This window comes from Rhinopithecus bieti, unplaced genomic scaffold, assembly GCF_001698545.2.
Source record: "Rhinopithecus bieti isolate Rb0 unplaced genomic scaffold, ASM169854v2 scaffold_2554, whole genome shotgun sequence".
NCBI classification, from domain to species: domain Eukaryota; kingdom Metazoa; phylum Chordata; class Mammalia; order Primates; family Cercopithecidae; genus Rhinopithecus; species Rhinopithecus bieti.
Window position 1 is genome coordinate 1,207,231 of NW_016804196.1, and position 10,809 is coordinate 1,218,039.

General features: G+C 35.7%; 1 pseudogene; it reads right to left on the reverse strand.

The window, feature by feature from the left end:
• Positions 1-240: 240 nt before the first annotated feature.
• The window catches only part of LOC108526385 (non-histone chromosomal protein HMG-14 pseudogene), a 93,439-nt pseudogene continuing 82,870 nt past the window's right edge, over positions 241-10,809 (reverse strand).

Here is a 10,809-nt window from a genome sequence, read left to right on the forward strand (position 1 = left end):
AAACCTGCATGTTCTGCACATGTATCCCAGAACTTAAAGTATAATTTAAAAAAATGACATTCTTATGGTTTATTAATCCAATAACTATATTTCATAAATATATAAAGAAAAAGCGAGCTTGACATAAAAAAATTTCTAGAGCTACTAATAAACTTACATTTATGAAATAATTAATAAAATATTCCTCTGGGTTGTACAAGGATGGGGACAGGGACCAGGGACAAGACATGGTATTTGGTATTAATGAGACTTGGCTTCTTTCTCTCTCATTTCATCAAATGCTGGACTCTCCTCGGTTTTCATATCACCATTTTCTGCAGGTAGATCTTCTTTAGTTTCTTGGTGAGCCATGTCACCCTGTTTTCCCTTTGAACCGTTTTTTTCCCCTTTTCTTTGTACTTTTTTGTCTAAAGATTTATTCTCTCCTGTTTTCTTTTTTGGCTTCATTTCTACTTTCGCAGCAGCAGGTTTAACAGACAACTGGGCTGATGTCCTCTTGGGCTCATCCTTCACCGCCTCTTCTGCTGAGCTGACCATCCTCTTGGGCACCTTAGTGGCAGGGAGTGCGTTTGCTGGGTGCCTGCAAGACCTGAGATGCTGAGAGCCTCTGTGAAGCTGGGCTGCCTGGCCACTGCTGCTCCTCCCACTGCCTGAGGTGCTGAGCAAATTTTTTGTAGAAATGGAGTCTCTGCCACTTTGCCCAGGCTGGTCTCAAACTCCTAGCCTTAAGCATTTCTCTGACTTTGACCTTCCAAAGTGTTTGGATTACAGGCATAAGCCAGGCACTCTGACACATTTATTGATTGATTGATTTTTATCCTTAGAAGTTGTCACATTTTACTGATCTTTTGTAAGTGTACTGTGTCAACTCTGTGGCGTGGATTTTGCTAGAGAATATTGAAACTTCTATTTTACTAGATAATCTGTCCAGTTAGGTACAGATCATGACTTTTTTCTTTCTTTCTTTTTCTGCTGTGGTTTAAAGCTCAATTCAGTTCACCAGTCTTTCTTCTACTGGTTTGGAGAGGCCTCCTTTATATGTAGATTGGTTATGAGACTGAGCCTTCTGTAGGTTCATACACAAGATTAGAGCAAATGGCTTGCTCTCATTTGGGCTTGCCCCATATTCCATCTAATCCAACTCTGTCAGGTACCTCTGTCCAAAATGACAATCTTTTCACAGATATTTAGCCAGATCTTTCATCACGATTGCCTGCTTCCCATGACAAGAGCTCACACTGCAGGCAAAATTGTATTATGAATCAACAACAGGAGCAACCTAAGTGCCCAGTGAGAAATAAATGGACAAAGAAAATGTGATATATATATGAATCAGAAAAAAATAAGGAAATGCTGTCATTTGTGACAAAATGGATGAAACTAGAGAACATGTTAAGTGAAATAAGCTAGGCACAGAAAGACAAATATGTAATCACACTTATATCTAGAATCTTAAAAAGTCAAACTTACAGAAGCAGAGAATAGAATCGTGGCTGACATGGGTTACGGGCTGAGGGAAATGAAGAGATGTTGCTCAAACGGAACAAAGTTTCAGTTTTGCAGGATTAATACATTCTGGAGCTCTAATATACAGCATGTTGACTACAGTTAATAGTACTGTATTGTACACTTGAAACTAGCTAAAGGGTAGATCTTAAATTTTCTTACTACACACACACACACACAAAGTGTAACTATATGAGATGTAAGTATGAAATTTTTATCTGTCAATTATACTTCAACAAAGCTAGAAAAAATATGCAAGAAATACTATAAGACATTCTAATGAAAAATTTAAAAGACATAAGTAATGAGCTATACTATGATCAAAAAATGTGAGACACAATATTGTTAAGAAGACAATTTGCCCAAATGATTTATAGATTCAATGCAATTCCAGTAAAATTTTCTGCATGCCTTTTTTTGTAAAAATTGGCAAGCTGATTCTCAATTTGTATTAAATAAAAATAAAGTATATTATTCAACGTAACTTTGAGAAAGAATAAAAGAATTGGAATATATCAGTTATCTGATTTCAAGGCTTACTGTTAAGTTACCTAATCAAGACCATGTGGAATTAGCAAAAATACACATATATAGATTAATAAAACAGAATAGAATGTTCAGAAATAGAATGATGTATTTATGAACAGATTTTTTTTACAAAATTGCCATGGCACTGAATGTGAAGAAAAACTCTTTCCCACTAATAATACTGTAACAAATACATTTCTATATGCATCAACTTTTATACAATATCTAAAATGTAACTGGAAATATATCATAAATGTAAACATAAATGCTAATAGTATAAATATTCCTGAAGAAACCACAGGGGAAATTTTTTTAACATTGGATTAGTAATATTTTCTTAGGTCACAAAAGGCATGAACTATGAAAACTTAATAAAATTGGACTTTAAAATTATAGTATTTTATCTTCAAAAGACAACATTAAAAAATCAAAATGGCCAGTCTCAGGAGGGGAAAATATTCAATGTATTTTTTTCTTATGATAAATCTGAATCTAAAAAATACAAATAATTCTTACAACTCAATATTAAGAAAACATTTAATAAATAATAGGGAAAAGATTCAAACATATATCTCACAAGGTATAAAATGGCTAACAAGCACATGAAAAAATGTTCAAAATTATTAGTCAAAAAGGAAATGCAAACAAAAGTCATAATGAAATACCACTTCCTGCTCCCCAGAAAGGCTAAAACTTATTTTGAAAGACTAAAACATTCGATTGTTGTTCTGCATGTAGAGCCACTGGAATTCTTATACACTGCAGGTGGAAACGTAAAATGGTACTACTACTTTAGAAAATCATTTGCCAGATTCTTAAAAATTTAAGCTCACATTTACCATGTACTACTCTCTAAATCCTTATGTGGAGTGAAGGAAGCTAGATACATAAAAATGTGCATACTTTACAATTCTATTAATACAAAATTCTAGAAAAGAAAAAATAGTCTATAATGACAAATGTGGATCAGTTGTTATGTGGGGCTGTGTTTTACTCTTATGATGGATATATTCACTATTTTGATTGTGTAGTGGTTTCATAGATGTGTACACCTATCAAAGTTCATTATATTGTATACTTTTAATGGATGTGGTTTAAATAAATTTATTTCTCAATAAATTAATAACATAATATGTATGTCAGTTCAAAACAACTTTATAAGTTAATCTTTCAAAGTGCAAATCTCATAGTTCAGTAACGTTTGGCAGGATTAATTCTTAAAATGTAGAGTCATTAGGCAGGATTGGCCCTTATCAATTTACCAGACTCTGTCTTAATTTGTTTTCACCTCCATAGGGCATCACATACACATGTATGCTTCACTAATCTTTAATCTATTGCCTTCACCTGGAATCTTCTTCCTTTCTCTGTATGTCCTTAGAATTGCCACTCATTCTTTAAGAACTGGCTATAGGGCATCCTTTTTCTAATCTTTTCCTTTATACTACTTGAATGCTAATAGCTCCTGCCTATAAAATCTTTGATTCTTTGTGTGTCCCTCTCTCACTGCATTTTTTCTTTGCATGTATTCTAGAGGTCATTGTGTGAATGTCTGTCTTCCTCACTAGACTCTAAGCTTATCGAAATCTAATTCCCTTAGGCCTTGAAACAAGGCCTATAACCTAACAGGCAGCTGTTAAAAGTACATTAGAATGGAATTAAACTTAATCAAGTAAAATTTAGCTAATTTTAAACTGGCCAATTTTTTTTTTTTTTCCCATTATAAGCCCCTCTCTATTTTCTTCATGGGGGAAACCATGGACAGCCGCTCGTAAGCTGTTAGAGGCTAAAGTTGCACTCTCACATCGCGCGAAAGGAGATTTCAGGAGAGCAAAGTTCAATCACTACCAATTTAACCCTGACATAAGACATCTCTCTTTTTCCTTCCTTCAATATCAAGCAGGCAACCTATTCAGTCAGGCCTAATTAATACAGTTCTGAATAAGAGGGGCGCTTACCAAAAAAGTGAACACTTATTTGACTCAGTTAAAATTAGTGTAGGAGACATTCAGCTACTTGCTTTAGATATTTCGCACTTTTTATAAATATTTCAGAAGGCCTATAACATTTTATGGTTTTGCCTAATGTGCGTGGATAGGTGTCAATGAAAAATTTCACACAGTATAACATGAAAGAAGCACCTTCTGGCCCAAATTGTAACAAGCCGCTATCACAGATTATGAGGTGGAAAGAATCCACCCTGACCCCTCCAAAAAAAAGAATCCGGTTCTGAGCCCTTTTAGCGAGCTTAAAGAAAAATATTATGACAGCTGTTTGCCTAATTGGCCATATTAAACCCAACTCGAAGCTAAAGCCATTCCAAGACCTCCTAATAAATAGCGCAAACATATAGAGAAGCAGAAAGCACAAAATCATGAGTGAAGAACTCCCATTCACAATTAGTACAAGAAGAATAGAAATCACCTTAGGCAGAATACAACTTACAAGGGGACGTGGCAGACCTCTTCACTGAAGACCTCAAACCCCTGCTAGGGAACATAAGAGAGGAGAACAAAACAAATGAAAGAAAAAAAAAAATTCCATGCTCATGGCATAGAAGAATCAAACCATGGAAAACTGGGCCAAAGGTAATTAAATAGGAATTCAAATGCTTATGTCCCATCGTCTAAACATTGACTTTTCTTCAACAGAATTAGAAAAAAAAAAAAAGAAGACTATTTAAATTTCATATGCGAACCAAAAAGAGCCCATAATAGCCACAGGACCAAGTAATAAGCAAAAAGGACGAAAGCTGAACAAGAGACAATCATAGCTAATCCTTGGACTTGAAACTCGCCCCAGGCCTACAGTAACCAAACAGCGTTGGACTGCCTACCAAAAACAGAAGCATACAAGACCCAAATGGAAACAAGAAAAGGGCCCTCTAGAAATTAACCAACACAATCATCACAACACATTCATAGATCTTTGACAAACACGACCTGGACAAAAAGCAATGGAGAAAGGTTCCACCTCTCTTAATAAATCAGTAAAATGCAAAACGAGGGTGCTGGGAAAACCAGGCCCTCGCCATACGTCAGAAAACGATAAAACTGAACCCTCACTTTCCTTACACCTCAATACTACAAAAAATATAGCTCCACAGATGTTGATTAACAAGATCTTAAATAGTAAACTCTAAACTCTTCCAAACCCTAGAAGAAACATAGGCAAACCCTTTACAGGACAATGCAGGGAGCAAAGAGCTTCCTGTGAACCCTAAAATGACCCAAAAGCAATGCCCAAAGCCCAGAAACTTGCTAGCGATCAATTAAACTAAAGAGCTTCTGCCCCCCACAGCCAAAAGAACCTATCGATCAGGAGTGAACAGGCAATCCTACAGAACAGGGGGAGGAATAATTATTTTATCGCGAAGCCACCAAAAACTAACAACAAAAAAAACACCCCCAGAAACAACAAAACAAAATCAAAAAAAACAACTGACACAAAAAAAAAATGCAAAACCCAAAAAAAAAACCCCACCAGCAACGACCACAACAGAACACAAACATAAAAAAACAATCCTACCCATACTGACAAACGCGTCTACATCCAGAAAGAGCTCTACAGTAACTTAACCACAACAATTTACCAAGGAAACCAAAATCCCAATCAACAAAACTATAGTGACGCGATATGAACAGACAATTCTTCAAAGAAAGACGATTTATGTGAACACCAAACAAGAACAGTATGAAAACAAAACGCCTCGATCATCAACGGTCATCAGGCAGAAATGCAAATGAAAAAACCAACAGATGACGTACACCATCTCACACCATTTAGAATCAGGAACTGATCATTAAAAAGTCAGGTAAAACAAAGAATTGGCGGAGCGTTGTGTTCAGCAATAGGAATGCTGCTTTACACTCTATGGGTGCGGAGTGATAGAAATTAGTTCACCATGTGTGGAAGACAAGATTTTGCACTGCCCTCCCTCAAGGATCTAGAACCAGAACTTAGCATCTTGACCCAGCCAATCCCCATTACTGCGGACTCCCTCATATACCCAAGAGATAATGTTAAGACTTAACATTCTACTATAAAATAACAATGCACACGTATGTATTATTGTGGCACAAATAATATACACAAAACAGCAAAAAGACCCTGGAACCAAACCCAAAAGTGATCTCCATCACCAGTAAATGATAGCTGGATAAAGAAAATGCTCCGGACTATCCACATATACACCATGGACTCGATGCAGCATAACACGAAGATATTCACGTCCATTGCCACGGGACATAGAGGAAGCTGAAACCCTCTTAATATAGCAAACTAACACAGGTTCCAGCACCAACACTTACCCCCATGTTCCGTTCCTACATAGCGGAAGATTGAACAATGAGAACACATGGACACAGGGAGGGGAACGTCACACCATGTAGCCTGTCAGGGGGTGGAGGCAAGGGGAGGGAGAGCATTAGGACAAATACCTAATGCATGCGGGGCTTAAAACCTAGATGACAGGTTGACAGGTGCAGCAAACCACCATGGCACATGCATACCTATGTAACAAACCTGCACGATCTGCATATGTATCCCAGAACTAAAGTAAAACAAGAAAAAAAAAAAGTAAACTTTCTTTGTATCTTCATGACAGGAGAAGTTTTACACCTAGGGCAAAGGGCCCACCAGAAAGAAGTTAGGACCCTATTCTGCCAGGGACACTAGAAAATAGGAGTGCTATTTCCCTTAATGATTACACTTCAAAAGGATAGATCTCAGGTCCTTGTAAAAACTGTCAACAGCCTTTTAAAAGGATTTACATCTGAAAGGGGAAAAGAAAGATTTTACAATTACAACTTTTTTAACGTAAATGATCTAAGAAAAGAGAGTAAAGCGACCCTGTGGTTAGGCCATCTGGATTCTGTAAGGGCCTGCATGAGAAGCAGTTCGGGGACTTAGAGGCAGGAAGCAGCCTGTGTATAGTCTACCTGAGGGAAATGTTAAGACTTTCTTGGGTTTTTTTTGTCACTACCTTCTTTTGCTAATTATTTCATGTTTCTAACATTCAGCCTTTAGCCTTGGCTTTGCCGCAACACCATGGAAATTGTCCGTAAGCAGACAACTGGTCTCTTGATTTGCAAATACAGGGGGTTTCATGATATATCATTTTGTACTCTGCCAAGCTGAATGTGAATGACAATATATGGTTTTCTTCCAATGCTTCAAGGCCAGAGCAAGGATAAAACAACTTCAAGTGGCCCTGCTATAGCTGTACAATAGTACTTTAATAGGCATACTTTTTTTTCTAATTGATCAAGGAAATACATCTTTCCTCTAATAGGAATGAAAATAGAATTGATAATGCTTGCTGTACTCTAACTTAGATCTTTACCATACTGTTTGTCCAAAACCATGCGGCACACATATTATTTTGGGAGCAGAGAGGTTGAATTTAATCAGTGCCTTTTGTTTTCTTGCTACTTGCTTTGATTGCAGCAGTTTAGCTGTTTTGCTCTGTTTAGTCATTATCTGTTCCTCCCCCTCCTTCCTTCCTTCTCTGTTTCATTAGCATCTTCATTGTATAATTTCTTTATTGTTTGAGCTGTGGTTCTCAGTGTTTAAATGACTGTTTTGTTTCTAAATTCCTTTTTTTCATCAGAAACTTACTTTAAACAAAAGTAGTTTGAACAAATCTGGCATAAGCCCTTGAATTATATTTATTTATATATCTGTGAGAAAATTCGTATCATACTTTTGGATTACTTGGATACATATGCAAGTTAGCATAGTGCCGTTTAGGTAGACTGTACTACATTGATCGTACCAGTTAATGGCTTCACTGTCTCCTTGAGCCTTGTAATGGGACTGCTGCTTCTCTTATCAAGAGGTATAGTCTATTTTTCCACTTTTGAATTTGGGCTGGGCTGTGACTTGTTATGGTCAATAGAATGAAGCAGAGGAGGCTTTTGCTAGTTCCAAGCCTAGAAATTTTAGTGGATGACTGCACATTACGGAGAATAAGCCTGGACTAACCGATGGGAAGATTAGAGAACACGCTGAAAAGATGTAAGTTCTCAGTTGAGGATATCCTATATCAGCCAGATCTCAGCTAACCCACAAACTGACTACAAGTGCATGATCACATCTAGTCAAGATCAACCACATCTTTTAATATTAGCAGAACATCTTCATTGAGCCATAGACTGAAAGCAAAACTAGATTTATATATTTCCACAATACCAGTAAGGTATTGCCATTGTTATGTTACAAAACACTATTTGGGTATTAAGTATATACTTTTCCCCATCATGTACTTTTCCCCATCATATATACTTTTCTCCATCATACACTTTTCCCCACCATATATATAAGTATATACTTTTAAAGTATATAATTTTCCCCATCATGTACTCTTCCCTAACAAATCATATTTTAAACATCTGTTGAGTACCATAATATATACCAAGATACTGAGGTAAGTACTAGTGGCATAGAAACAAATGTCAACAACAACTCTCTCAGTTGACATGCTCATGTGGAAGACAGAAAAATCAGTCTATATTACAATATAGTATGATATATCAGATTTTTTAAAAGCAATTGAAGTCAACTGACAAAGCTTTCCTAAAAATAGGATCCCAGAATATCATGGCTTCCAATGGAACCAAGATATTGCAATCGTTCATGTTTTACATTCTGCAATAGTGTCTGCCTACTGAATTTGTGACACAGGGATATAAAAGCAAAGAAAATGAAGCAGGATGGAAAGAAAATGATGACTTTATGCTTAACTAAACTAGGTGGGGATAAAATTGATAACCTTTATGGTTTGAATTCATAAGCCCATTTTACCCTCAATTTAGTTTTATGTCTTCAAAAGCTCCTGTCCAATTTTACAGATTTCATAAAAGAAATTATTTTATCTTGAAATTTCAGAATTGCTTTTTGGTTCAATTAAACCTTGATGCCAGGGCAACTGAAGCTGTTACCAGTTGACTGTCCTGCATATCTTGGCCAAGTGAATACATTCTGCATTTTTCCTTTATCTCCCTTGGATGAATTATTCATTGATTGAACTCACATTTCTAGGAACACAGATGGAAAATAGTTTTAAAAATGTACCCTTTAATAGAGTGCTCTATTTTCTTTTCTCATTAAATGTCTTTGTATAGTCAACTATTGCTTCCAACCAACCACAGCTATGCCCTTGTGGCTCCTTGTCAATCTAGGTTCTTTTACTCTCCCACAATATTCTTTTCTCTGTACCTGAGTTTGCTATTTCAGAAATACCTCTGCCATCCTCATAGTTGGAATAATATATTTATGCTCTTTCCTCTGCCAAATGAAAAATATAAAATGCAATACATGTCATTGAGTGAAATGCTGAATTTCCTTTCTACCCTCCCTTCTTTGTTTCCTGCCTTCTTTCCTTCCTTCGCTGTCCACTTTTCTCCTTTTTGTTCCCTTCCTTCATTTTTTTCACAATACAGTTATTATTTATACATTGTTTATCAGCATGACTTTGTAAAGGATTTATTCTTGAACTTCCTTTATCTTTTGAGTCCATAGAGCTTATATATATTTGACTTAAAGTTTGCTAAGTAAAAAGAGAAGCAATTTGAAGTCATTCATTTGTATTTTTAATCCAGGCTGCATCACGTTCTTGCTAAGAAATGAGTCAAATAACCTGAATGATTCTTACTACATTGTGTATAAAATAAGGTAAATAATCTTACATTAGAAGAGTGATGCAAAAGTCAATCTAATTGTGTACATGTTAAAATAAAACCTTTCTGAATAGGTGACACTCTAAAAATCATCGTAGAATTGTTTGGGGATGCTGACACAGCAAAAAGTATAGTAAGTTTCTAAAATGTATTGAAGTAGAGAACAGCTTTTCTTGGACTTAGAATTTTAAATGACCCTTGAAGTGTCATAAAAATTGTTAATTTTAAGGAGGAAGAGCTTTTCCAGGAAGAAATTTTCCAAATATCTGGGTTCCTAATGACTACTTCTTAAGTCTTGTGAATACTCAAAATAGAAACTTTTGCATTTTTATGATTCATCTATCTCTTATGTTCTAAGCCTGAGATCATATCTATCTATCTATCATTTATCTATCTCACTACACACACACACACACACACAGACACACACACACACACACACACACTTCAGTAGGTAGCAGCAAAGGCTTTCTCTTTCATTGTGGTATTTTAACTTTCATAAGAGAACAGTTGTCTTACTATAGAAAGAATATATTTTCCATTCCATGTTCACAGTTTTTCTTTAATTATCATATTTTTTAACCACATTTTCACTTCATAAACTTGGCATACATGTTATTTAAGAAAGTTTAAAGTATGATCTGAAGTGCAAAGTAATATATATTTCAAAAGATATTAAGTAGGCACAAAGATTAATTTGCTTTCTGTTCATCTCATCCTCTATTTTTCCCTTCATTAACACTTATTTCTCTGCTCTTTGGTAACTGGGAAAGACATAGTGAGTAAATTTTAAGGGGAAAAAACCTCATTACTTCATGAAAACATGCACCATAAGGTCAAATTAAGAAACCAGCATAACCCTTCCCTGTTAGTTGTGCTACTTATGTGTTAGTTATTGCAAAAGTAAAAGATATAGTTTATTTTCCAACTTGTAGCGTTAAACATTTTAAATACTAAAGATGATAGAAAAACTTGGTTTGCATTGTCCTTTTGTGGACTCCAGAGGGCAGCATGCATTCTTTCAATGTCATAAAAGGTTAATAGCTATCCATCTGTCTCTTTGTCGTGTCTCTCTCTCTCTCTCTCTCTCTCTCTC